General features: G+C 38.3%; 1 non-coding gene across 1 annotated transcript; it reads left to right on the plus strand.

Annotated features, from left to right (window-relative positions):
• Positions 1-10338: 10338 nt before the first annotated feature.
• LOC123456921 lies at positions 10339-10502 on the plus strand. The gene has a single exon (XR_006634782.1). It is a non-coding gene; the product is annotated as a U1 spliceosomal RNA (small nuclear RNA).
• Positions 10503-13262: the final 2760 nt, after the last annotated feature.

Genomic DNA, 13262 nt, shown 5'->3' on the forward strand with positions numbered 1-13262 from the left:
TAACAATCTTTTCTATTAGTTTCTATCCTGATGTTAGACTAGGAAATGGTTTCCCATCTGAAAATTAGATCTGGATGCATGGATGTTGATTTCAAGATCTTTATGCATTCTCTTTAAGGTAATTTATCTGTTTAAAAGTTACCTAGGTTTGAAGTATGGACATAAATTGATTTTCCTCAGTTATGATAGTTAACTAACTAGCCCAACACTATTTATTGAAGAATTCACCACTGATTTAAAGTGCTGTTTTCTACATACATTACACTCTTAGACATGTGATGTAAGACAAAGTCATCATTATCTTATGATAAATAGATTTCACTAATTTATACAGAATAGCTGCATTTTGGTAACCTCAACCTGGAAACAAGCTGTCCATGTATCCATGTATTAAGGATTTCTAAAGAGGACAGAGACAAACAATAGCTTAGAAAGATTTTAAAAAGCTGCATTTTAAGGAGTTATCACCTAGTGGAGGTGTCCGACAGAGAAACATAAAGCAACATGATAATGGTATGATGGAAGGAAGAATTATAACAAAATAGTCATTGAGAAGTGAAATAACAGTGTCTTCCTGTTCCCACTAGCCATATGATGGAGGTAAAAGAGTATGAAAGAGGGTGGAGAGAAATGCCGGAGATGTCTCCCAGCTCATATAAACATTGTTTGTTCATAATAACACAGATTAAATAAATACAAATTAAATTCTAGACCACATTTTTCAGTGAGTTTGGTAAAGCATGATAACCTGCTGTGTGGACAGGCCACCTCAGACCTCAGCACTTTCAAGCACTACTGAGGGCAGATAAAGAGGCAGTACCTCTGGAGGGCAATTTGGCAATAACAAAACTCAAAGTGCATAAACGGCTACTATTTGTATATCTAAGGATATAAATATACAATTTCATATGTGCATGACTACAGTATATATTAGAAATAATAACTGCTTGTTTTAAGGCAAGGAACCAGACTTCTCTGGGAAAAGGATTGGGGGAGTTTTTCCTACACAATCTCTTGAGCTTCTGATATTTTGAACCAAGAATGAGTGAATAAACGAATACATGTATAAGTAAATTTAAGCCCAACCAATAAAATGAAAAGCACATAGCTTTTGACATAACATTAAACTACAGATGATATGTATTATACAATGTTATGTTGTATTGCAAAGATTTTCATCATAGCATGGTCACAGGAGACATATAAATATAGCTCAGTAAAGAATAATAAACTAAAATATTCATACAATTCATTATCTCTAAGAAGAAGGATAAAAAATGAGTGAGTGAAAGGGAAAAAAAAACAGTGAGCATCTACTTTTTACTTTTTTTGTTTGTTTTGCAGTATTGGAATAAATCTAAGGCCTTATCCAAGCTAGGCAAGCACTTACCACTGAGCTACATCTCCAGGCCTAGGTTTCTCATTTAAACAATATACCTCAGTACTGTACAGATGAACTTTTGTATTGTGGTGAAATAAATGTAACATAAAATTTATCATTTTAGTTACTGCTTTGGACTTTTGATTTGGCTTTTTAAATTTAATGAATTAATTGATTTTTATCAGCATATATTCATTATACACTATGACACTCATATTCTGTTATAAACATGATCAGATTAGTAATCAAGTAAGAGACAGAGTTGGAGAGATAGCTCAGAAGTGAAGTTGCTTGTCTACAAAGCCTAAGGAACCAGGTTCTATTCCCCAGTACCCACATAAAGCCAAATGCACAAGATGGCACATGCATGTGGAGATCATTTGCAATGGCTAGAGGCCCTGGTGCACCCATTCTCTCTCTCTCATAAATAAATAATTCTTAAGAAATAAAGTCAGAAACATACCTCTTGTATGAGTCTTGATGGCATGTCCAGGAACAATTAACTGAGAAAGGAAGTTTATTTCTCCAGTATGGGCAGCCCTTCTAGAAAGGAAGCTTCAAGGGAACACAAGGCCTTTTGCCTGGCTATATGTACAACTCACAGGTGCTTCATCTACCCTGTTGCTGCTAACTCTGGACAATGGAAACCAGCTGAAATGTCTTTCCAATGTGGACTGAGCATCTACCAGGTTCTATGACTCTCAAGCTTACAGATAATCTATTGTTGGACTACCTAGCCTGTATTGTATAAACTACACTAATAATTCCCTTTTTTGATATGTGTTCATTCAATTGGTTCTGTTCCTCTAGAGACCCCTGACTAATGCATACATAGTGATGTTTTTTATAAAGACATTTTCATTCATGTATATCATGTACTTTGATGCTCAGTTGTTAAAGGCACTTGTTTGCAAAGCCTGATGGCCCAGGTTTGATTCTCTAGTACACATATAAAACCAGATGCACAGAGCGGCTCATGAATTGGAGATTGTTTGCAGTGGCCAGAGGCCCTGGCATTCTCATTTTTTCTCTCTCCTTACAAATCAATAATAAAAATTTAAAATCTCTATGAATATATATATATATATATATATATATATATATATGTATGTAGAAGAACAGATTACAGGGAATGGGATGGCCTAAGGGAGGCCAGAGGAAGAGATTGACAGATTGAATAAGAGAAGGGTGGGGGGAGGTTAAATCAAAATTCAAGATATTCTGAATAATACATATGAAAGCCTACTTCTTTGGATAATGGCACATCCAAAAGCCAGAGATTGCTACTAGAAAATTTCCAGTGCCAGGGATAGGATATCTTCCAGTGAGTTGTTGGTGAAGGAGGTCCCTGTTACCTCCCAAACATTACAGGCTATTGTCAAGGCCCTTGGTTTCCCACAAGAAACAGATGGTAAGACCCTATTGCTGAAGACTTCACATTCCTGAGGGGCAAAGTCACTGAGAAATCAAGTTGGTGCTGAGCAGGAAACCTTCTCCCTGTAGACCAGCCAACTGAAAGTTGGAAAAAGCTGTACTGCATACAACCCTATGGGAGATAGAAGTTATCAGCGGTAGAAACAGTGGACACTGGAGCCCTCAAGTTTTGCCAGACAGGCCAAATGACCGAACAGGTGCAATGGTGGCATGTCTGCTTTGAGGGAAACTAAATGCTCTCTAATTGGACTGGAGACCCACTTGATGGGAAAGAACATGCCTGGTGCTAAAAACATAATCAAAAGCCTATGGCAGAGGAGGTCATGAGCCTTAGGAGTATAAAGTCTGCTCTTATCTGGGTAAATGCATATATTATGTTCACTAATATGCATATATTAATGCTACTCTCACTTTTGGTTAGAGAAGCTTCTCTTTTCAGGTGGCAGTGACCACTGGGATGACTCAAAAGGCAACATAGTGCTAAGAAGTGATGGAGGAGTGTCCAGAACTAACACATCTCTATCACACCCTCCAAGGCTCAGGATTCATTGCAGAAAAGGTGGCAGAAAGAGTGTAAGAGCCAAAGGAAGGGTACCACTTCTTACAATGCAACTGTCCAGACAGAAATTGGCCTCGATTTCCATGACCTTGCAGGGCCTAGCAATACCTTCATAAGTCCCTAATAATAGGAGAAAAGGATGATGACATCCAAATAAAAGAGACACTAATGAAGAGAGGGAGGATATATGATGGAGAGCAGAGTTGTGTAGGGGAAGTTGGGGAGGGGAGGGAAATGTCATAGTTTATTGTAAGTATAGAAGTTGTCAATAAAAAAATTAAAAATTAAAAAAAGAACCAAGCTAGTGAGAATATTAATTATTTTGAAGGGAGGAGGTTTGAAGGAAGAATGGTGAAGGAGCTTCTTGCTCCTTAATTTCCCCTGAATGAACACATTTGGCATTATTGACTACCTGGTACTAGTTTTTTGGAAGTATGACAAATACAGGAAATTGAGGATCATAAAGTACACATAGTGCTAGAGAAGGTATGTAGGTGATGGGAGACAAGGTTAAGGCCCTGCATGGAGGTCCATGCATGGCTGTGACATGGAGCTATAAAGTAGAATCATGAATTGCAGTAGAGACCCCAGGATTTTGGAGGTTCCAGGGATATGGAATGGGCACCAAGGAAAGCTGATGGGCTGGGAATCAAGCAATATAGCTGGAGGGTTGGAGTTGTCCAAGCCTTTTATGCAATCCCAGTAGATTTCACCAGGAGTCCCATGTGTCAGAAATGAAACTGCAGGATTTAATGTTTGCCCTGTTGTTTATTCTTTAATTTTCCTTGCTATGCCTCCATTTCTCCTTGTGGAATGACAATGTTTACTCTGTATTTCCATGTGTTAAGCGTACGTAATCTAGGGCTGGAGAGATGGCTTACTGGTTAAGGTGCTTGCCTGAGAAGCCTAAGGACCCAGGTTTGATTCTCTAGTACCCACACAATCCAGGTGTACAAGATGGCACATGCATTTGGATTCATTTGCAGTGGCTGGAGGCCCTGGCATGCCCATTCTCTCTCTTGCCCTCTCTCTCTCTTTTTCTCCCTCTTTTTCAAATAGATAAATAAAATAAATAAATCTTTAAAAAAATGTATGTAATGTGTGTTTTGATTTTGCAGGGCTTACAGTTAAGAAATGGTTTTGAATTTCAGGAGAGATGTTGGACTTTGGATTTCTGAATGGTGTTGGGACTGGTAAAGACTATGAGGACTTTTGGACAAAATTCATTCTGCATCATAAGATGGTCATGACTCTATGGGATCCAGGGGCATAATGTGGTGATTTGAATGTAAAATGCCCTATTTAGCCTTGTATGTTTGTGATTAAGCTTCATACTTAATGTTCAGCTGGTGGAGTCTTTGAAAGTTGGAGCCTTGCTGGAAGAATTGTGTTAAATGGGGACCGGCCTTGGGCAGTCTTGCCACACTTAGCTCACGCTCTATACTTCCTCCCTCCTGATGTGGAGATGTGTCTGTTCCTGCCATGCTTTCCTTGCCATAATGAATCCTCCCTGCAAAACTATAAGCTGAAAGTAGACCATTTCTTTGCATAAGATTTTCGATGTTTTATCCCCAGTATAAAAGTAACTGCAACACATGCCACATTTTCTTTATCCACTCATCTGTTAAATAACACCTAGGCTGATTCCATAACATGACTATTGTGAATAATTCCACAATAAACCTGGTTGTACAGCTATCTCTGCAGTATGTTGTCTTAGATTTCTTTGAATATTATGTTTAGCTGTTTCCCTTTTATGTGGTTTGATATGGAAAGCAGTCTCTTGGTGAAAACCTCCATTTTCACTTGCAGCCCTTATTCTTAAAATCTACTGGAGAAGGACAGCATAATAATTACTTTTTCTTGTTTTGTTTGTCTTGTCTTGTTTTTTGAAGCAGGGTATCATATAGCCCAGGCTTTCACTATATCACCAAAATGATCCTTAAATTTCTGGTCCTCCTACCCCCTCATCAGCCAAATTCTGGGATTACAGATGTGCACTACTATGCCTGGCTCATAATAATTATTTTCGTATCCATTGCAGTTCACTAACTCTCCATTGGTCCTTCCTCCATCCCCTAGTGACCAACATTCCACTTTTTATTTCTGTGAATTTCAATGATACCTCATACAGGTGTAATCATACAGTGTTTGTCCTTCTGTGTCTGCCCTAGTTTATTTAGCCTAATATTCTGAAGGCTTAATCTATGTTGTAGTATAGGTGAGAGAGAAATTTTCTAACCCCCCTGAGAACTTAGGTTGACTCTGGTTGGATCTAGGAATCAAAATAATTGAAGGATTATTAATGAAAGAAACATGTACATTTTATTCAGTTTGTATATACATAGGAATCTTAATAAAGTCCAAAGTAATGAGAAAGCATAATACTTTGATAATTTTTAGACAGAAACATAAATTTTTGAGAGAATAACAGGACAAATGCATTTCTAGACTAAAATGAATCCTAAATATGTCACTAAGAGGTAGATGGAGGATATAAAAACCTACTTTAAGATAGTTAGTAGAATGAGTAGGTTTATTAATTTAGGTTTGCTAAGGCCCCGATGATCAGACTCTGTGAGCCAAGCTGCTTTCATAGCTTTGAGGCAGCTATGTCTCTCAAAAGAATCTTTATGGCTTGCTCCCTATAAGAAAAGATGGGCCTTTAGTGGGCAGAGGAGATTTCTCAGTGGTTAAGGGCACTTGCTTGCAAAGCTTGATGGCCTGGGTTCCATTTCTCAGCAGCCACATAAAGCAAGATGCACAAAGTGGCACATGCAGAGTTTGTTTGCAGTGACAGCAGGTCATGGCACGCCCATACTCATTCTTCCTCTCTCAAATAAATAAAAAAAATATTTTTATAAAGCAAGCCTAACTGTAGTATGTTCAATACAATTCCTTGGGAGATTTCATCTTGAAATAACCAATATTCGAATTCAGTATATTTTGAGATGGCATATCCTTAAACTTCTTTAGGTACATGTGTAAAGATTTTCTTTATTTTTTAAACTTAATAACATTACATTTTTCCTATGCCACCTTTTAATCCATTTTATTAAATTTTTAAATAGAAAATCTTATCTATGTACTATGTAAGAAAAGTGAAAAAATATGGAAAGTGTGTATATATTTCAGTACTGGAATTTAGTTGAAACTAGGGCTTCATGTTTGCTAAGTAAGTACTCTATCATTTAAATTCCTAGAAGTGAAAAAAATATTTTAAAAAACTAGGAGAGGAAAAAGAGTACAGTGGTTTGATTCGGGTGTCCCTCATAAACTTAGGTGATCTGAATGCTAGGTTCCCAGCTGATGGAGTTTCGAGAATTAACACCTCCAGGAGGCAATGTATTGTTGGGGGTGGACTTACGGGTATTATAGCCAACTCCCTCTTGCTAATGTTTGGCACACTCCCCTGTTGCTATTGTCCACCTTATGTTGGCCAGTGAGTGATGTCCACCTTCTGCTCATGCCATCATTTTCCCCTGCCATCATGGAGCTTCCCCCTAGAGCCTTTAAGCCAAAATAAACCTTTTTCCCACAAGCTGCTCCTGGTAGGGCGATTTCTGCCAGCAATGAGAACCTGACTGCAACAATGAAATTAATGTGGCATGAAAGCAGAAGGGAGAACTATTTTATGGGAGGAAGGGAAAAAAAAATGGGTGGGCAAGTGAGGATGAGGGAAGGGATGTATAAGCAAAAAACATAATGACATATGTATGAAAATGTCATAATGAAACCTATTACTTTCTATGCTAACTTTAAAATTATAAAAAATAATAATCTTAAAAAGAAAAGTGTAAAATGCAAAGAAAAAAAAAACTATCTGTGCCTGGTGTAGCAGACCTGTAATACCAACATTCATGAGACTGGGCAAGAAGATCACAATTTCAAGACCAACTTGAGCTCCAGGGTGAGTTTAAGGCCAGCCTGAGCATCTTAGTGGGACATTGTCTTAAAATCAAAAGCAAAAAGAGGGCTGAGGATAGAGCTCATTGGAAAAGAGCTCGCCTAGCATGCAGGAGATCCTGCATTCAGATTCCACCCCCCAACACACACACATGAACAAACAAAAATCAAAAACCAACCCGGAATGGTTTCTTCTCTTCTTTTTGCTCTGAAATATTTAAACAACATAGAAATTATCTGCTCCTTGAAAGTACAAAATTATCCATTCACTTACAAAAATGAGCCTGGGCCCTTTCAAAGTGAGACTCTTTGATAGATGTAATTCTGAAAGAAAAGCTTTGTAACAGCAATCATAATCCATCTAAAATAGTTAGGGACAAAAAATGGACAACAAAAAAAATCAAGGGAGTAAGAGTGAAGGTGACAATTTTCTCATCTCTGAAAGGGTGAATCAGAGATAACATTTCCCTTTTGAAGTTGAAATATTGAGAATTATAGGCTTATTCGTGGCTCTTAACATTATAAAAATAAACACTAGTAGAGTGAAAAACAGATTGCCTATCCTCCCATTAAACGATTTGTTCCAAAAGAATAAAACCCCAGCCCTTAGAGCAACAAGTAGACAACCAAAGTAACAGAAAATGGTTTTCTGGACTTTTGTCGGAGGGGGTGGAGGCTTAGTCTGTGTATTTTCTCCCATGTTTTCATTTTTACTGTGGTTTAAGTCATTTTGCATATAGAGATAATGTGGTATGTTGTTGTAGTTGGAACATAGTTTCACATGAATATAGCTTCTTAAACTGTGGGTTATGACCCCATATCAGATGGCATGACTGAACATGGGGATTGTAAAAGGACTCACAACAGCAAAAGGTTTCTAAATATACAAATACCAAAACCGAGTTAAAAACCAAATATATAATGACTCTGAGGCTCCTGGCAGTGCTCACCCTGTTGCATCACCAACTTCCTTGCAACCTTCATTGTCAACACAACGTGCACACTTTGCAGGGCTCATACCATCATGCCATGCAACACGCTGCCCGAAACATCTGGGCTTATTTTCAAGATTATTTACTATATGTTTTAAATTGCATTGTTTTTACTATACATATAAAGTATTTTTCTCTTATACAAACATAATGGTTTAATTATGGGGAAAAGAATTTTTCATATTTTCCTACTATTATTTCTCAGCATGTAGGTATCTAGTCAGTTAGAAAATTTTTGGCTTTTTTTTAGAGGAAGAATGTTTGATTTTAAGAATTGCTATTAACTGGAAAGACCAATGCAGCCTGAGAGGGGAGAAAAGTTACCAAGGGTCTTAACAAGCAGTGGACCCTGCAAGCTTTACTACTGGCCAGCCAGGTCAAAATCACCAACTGGTGCAATGTTAGCATGTTTGTTAAGGGGGAAAACAGCTTCTCTCTGATTGGACTTCAGGCCCACTCCATGGGAGGAAATTCCTGTCTGGTACTGAAAACCTAATCAAAAGCCTACTGCTGAGAAAGTCATATGCCCTAGTAGGGAAACTACTACTTTGGTCTGGCTAAATGGATATATTATGCCACCAAACTGACCTATAAATACTTATGTTTATGCCCACATATTAATGTTACTCAAGCTTTTGGTTAGAAAAGCTCCTCCTTTTAGAGGTCAGTGACCACTGGGAAGACTCAAAACTCACCAAAGTGCTCAGATGAAATGACATTGGTGTGTTCAGCCTTCCAAGGCTCAGGGACCATTTCAGGAGCAACAGAAAGAAGAAGATAAGAGCAAAAGGAAGGGGAGGAGTGTTTACAATACTGTCTTCCAGATATAAAGTGGCCTTGATATTCGTGGCCTCACAGTGACTGACACTGCCTATGCAAGACCTACAAATAAGATGGAAAATTATCAGCGATTCCCTGCCGCCCCCTGTATCCTCCCACTGGCAATCTATTGGAGATTTCTCTCCCCTAAAAGACCCCATAAACCCTTAATGTCTTGCCTTTATTTCCCCTGGATCTGCAGCACAGCTAGGCGGTGGCCATCTTGGCCAGCTAGGTGGGTGACTGGGGGAAAATGACCAATATCTGTTCAAGCATCTAACCTACTTAGCAGAAAATAACCTGTTGTGATGCCCACACAAGTGCAATAGTGGCACACAGCCATGGTGGGAAACCAGCTGCTCTTGATTTGGCTAACTGATCTCCTCAGTGGTACTAGACTTATAGTTGGAGCTGGGAAACAAGTCAGGACCATACCCAAACATAAGCCTGCTCTCCATTATCAAGCTACCATCAATCGTGGGCTACAAGAGGGCCTACACCTATTAAACTATCTATAAAAAAGTAAGGGTTATCTCATTTGTCCTGGTGCTAACTTACTCTCCGTTGGAGAATCTGCTTCTCTTTTTCAGATAGATATAGATCCTAAGGAGAGAGCCACCCCATCATACTTCAAAAGGGCCCTGGCTGAAACTAAGAAAAAAATGGCAAAACAAGCAAGGGTGCTGTTTTCCTGGTGAACCAGATACCAGCACAAGGGTGAAGGAGATCAACACAGGGAAAAATCTACGCCTACCAAATCAGAGATCCAGAGACCCAGAGGCCCCCAACACCTCATCACTGAAGCAGACCAAAAATCAACCCAACATGGCTCAGGGAAATTTTGCGGAAGAGGGGGTGGAAAGAATGTCAGAGCCACATGTGGGGTCATAATATCCAGAGACATTTATCATACCCATAACTGAGGGATAACTCCACAATGCACGACCCATATACCTCAATAAGGAGGGGCCAATGCAGAGGGGGTAGGTCACGGATGAGCCTAATAATGGTACCAAACTGACTGTATTTGCTGAATACAAAACTAATTAATTAAAAAGTTTAATTTTTTTTAAAGATGGAAAATTATGACATCAAAGTAGAAGAGAGACTAGTTGGAAAGAAGTAGGGATTCAGTGGAGGGGGATTTGGTATGAGGAAAAGGAGGGTGGTGGTGAGAGGGAATGATGATCATTTTATACTGCCTAAATGTATGGAAGTTGTCAAAAATGTTTTTAAAAAGAATTGTTATATTTACCTGGCAGGGGAGACACCATGACCACAAAGGTGGTTTTCCCAGAGTGAGGCTTATCAGTTGCACTCCAGATATGCTGACCCCTGTGATTTCCCCAAATGTGGGAAACTCAACTGCATAATTTGTGGTAATGGAGGACTACATTCATGCTCTCTCCTGGGGGAAAAAAAAAGAATTGCTGTTTGAGTTGCTGATTTGAATTCCATAAAACAAATCATTAAATGAATTTTGGCTTGGGATTAGAACAGAATTTCCAACCATTTCTGAAATGGCCCTAAACATAACTCTGTCATTTTGTACACAGCAGCCTTCTCAGCACTGATGATTATAAAATTATAATGTTGATCAACTCCAAAAAGCCAAAATTGGAGATTTTAAGTCTTGCAATACCAAAAATCCAACCATGATAAAGTATAAAAATAAAGTAAAAATAAATGGGCACATTCCTTAGTATGCAAATTTGATTTTATCTTCAATAAATGATAAAATTGTATGTATGCAAACTCTTATTAAACAACTATTTGTAATTTATTATCAGTAATGTTTTATCTATGTACCTATTTTATATAACTATATACCTGGTGTTGCAGTTACCCTCTCATTGATGAGACAAGATATCCAACCAGAAGCAGTTTATGGGGAGGTAGGATTTATTTTAAGCTTACAGGTTACAGGGGAAGTCTTCATCACAGTGGGAAAACATGCAGGAGCAGGAATATGTCACATAACTGCATGGAAGTAGTCTAAGTACTGAGCTTGGTACTGGGCTAAACCTCAAGGTCTGCCCCTGAGGACACACCTCCTCTAACAAGGTTCCACCTTCCAAATTGGCACCAGCTAAGAACTGAGTATGAGACTTAATCACAAAGGCATGAGGCTATGGGGCACATTTCACATTCAAACCACCACACCCAGAATAATGTAAAAATTTCTCAAGCAGAAAAATTTTCATGAATGGAAAAAGTATAAGAAGTTCCAAGCTAGAAGACATCTTCTAACTTTTTGGTTCCTTTTCTTGGCAGGGGATTTTACTACATACTATAAAGACTATACAAGTACATGTTTACTATCAAGTCCCATCTTAACTATGAGTGGAAAAAATATAACCCTGTGCTTATTGCTCATAGATTATTTTAGAAAAAATGTATTTTCATCTGCTAACCTATACAGTTCTCATTGGGGCCCTTTCAACCCTCTCTCTCTGTTTTGTATGACCCTACAACACCACAAAACAGAAGCAATAGTAGAGAAGTTCTTGTTTGGCATAACATAGAATGTTTGGATAATCAGACGTGTTCAGAGATATAAAGGGCCATCTCACAAGGAGATGACCTTTCTATGACTAAAGGAATGTAAGCCCAGGCTGAGTAACCACTATCTGACACATAGGCTTTTGGACCATTCAAGCACCTGATGGGGATTTAGAAGCTTCCCACCTGAACAATTAAAGAATAAGAGAAGGGGGCTGGAGGGATGGCTTAGCAGTTAAGGCGTTTGCCTGCAAACCCAAAGGACCCTGGTTTGATTTCCCAGGACCCACGTTAGCCAGATGCACAATGGCATGCATGCATCTGTAGTTCGTTTGCAGGGCTAGAGGCCCTGATGTGCCCATTCTTTCTCTCTTTCTCTCTTGCTCTATCTGCTTTTCTCTTCCTCTCTCTCTCTCTCTCTCTCTCTCTCTCACACACACACACACACACACACACAAATAAATAAATAAAATAAAGATAAATTTAAAAAACTAAAATCTGAACTACATGTGGCCCTTCTATCCCACATCTGCAGATATACCTGAAGGAATCAAAGCCAGCTACAATATAGGTACCTGCTCACTCATATATTTATCACAGCACTATTCACAATAATAGCCAAGTTATGGAATCAGCCTAGGTGCTTTTCTACAGATGAATGGATAAAATTTTATATACATTACATATCCACAATTATTATTAATTAATGATATGACATATTAGTAATAACAAATTAAGAGTGATTATTAATTATTCTCAATAATTAATATATTATTCAGCTAGAAAGAAGATTATATTATTTAAAGAAAAATAGATGGAACTGGAGATCATCAGGTTAAACAAAATAAACCATAGTCAGATAGCTTTAGTTTTTTAGGGAATCTCCATAGTGGCTGCACGAATTTACACTACCACCAACAATGTCTAAGGACACCCTTAAGGATATACTCAACAGTATTTATTTGTTTTCTGGCTGGAGTGATATGGAATCTCAATGTAGTTTTGATTTAATAGCTAACAAAAGTGAACACTTCTTCACGTGTTTGGGGCTATTTTCTTTTGAGAACTGCCTGTTCCATCTATTTGCCCATTTATTGATTAGATAATGGGGGTGGTGTTTAATTTCTTGAGTTCTTTATATATTCTGGATATTAATCCTTTGTCAATTGTATAGCTGGCAAAGATTTTCTCCCATCCTGCAGTCTGTCTTTTCACTGTAATAGTTTCCTTTGCCTGCTGTGCAGAAACGTTTTCATTTCATGCCATCCTGTCAATTCTTGCTATTTCCTGAGCTGTTAGAATTCTATTCTGAAAGTTGGTGCCTGTGCCTACATCTTGAATTATTTTTCCATAGGGGGAAAAAAACATGAAAGTAAAAAGGGGACTATTTGGGAAAGTGAAAGAGACGGGAGGGCAGGGGAAGCAGACAAGAGAGGGTAATAGAAGCATGAATGTGATCAAAGACTACACTGCACATATGTGAAAAATGTCAGGATGAAACCCATTATTCTGTATAGTTAATGGGTGCTAATTATTTTAAGTAGCATTTTCCTTTGAAAAGGAAAGCAGATAAGAAGGGCAGCGCAGAGATCCCTGAGGTCTGGAGAAGTTTAGACTGGGAGCTAGGAGAGCACTAAGCGGTTTTCTAGAACTCTTTGATTCAATTGAG

Source organism: Jaculus jaculus, chromosome X (genome assembly GCF_020740685.1).
Source record: "Jaculus jaculus isolate mJacJac1 chromosome X, mJacJac1.mat.Y.cur, whole genome shotgun sequence".
NCBI lineage: Eukaryota > Metazoa > Chordata > Mammalia > Rodentia > Dipodidae > Jaculus > Jaculus jaculus.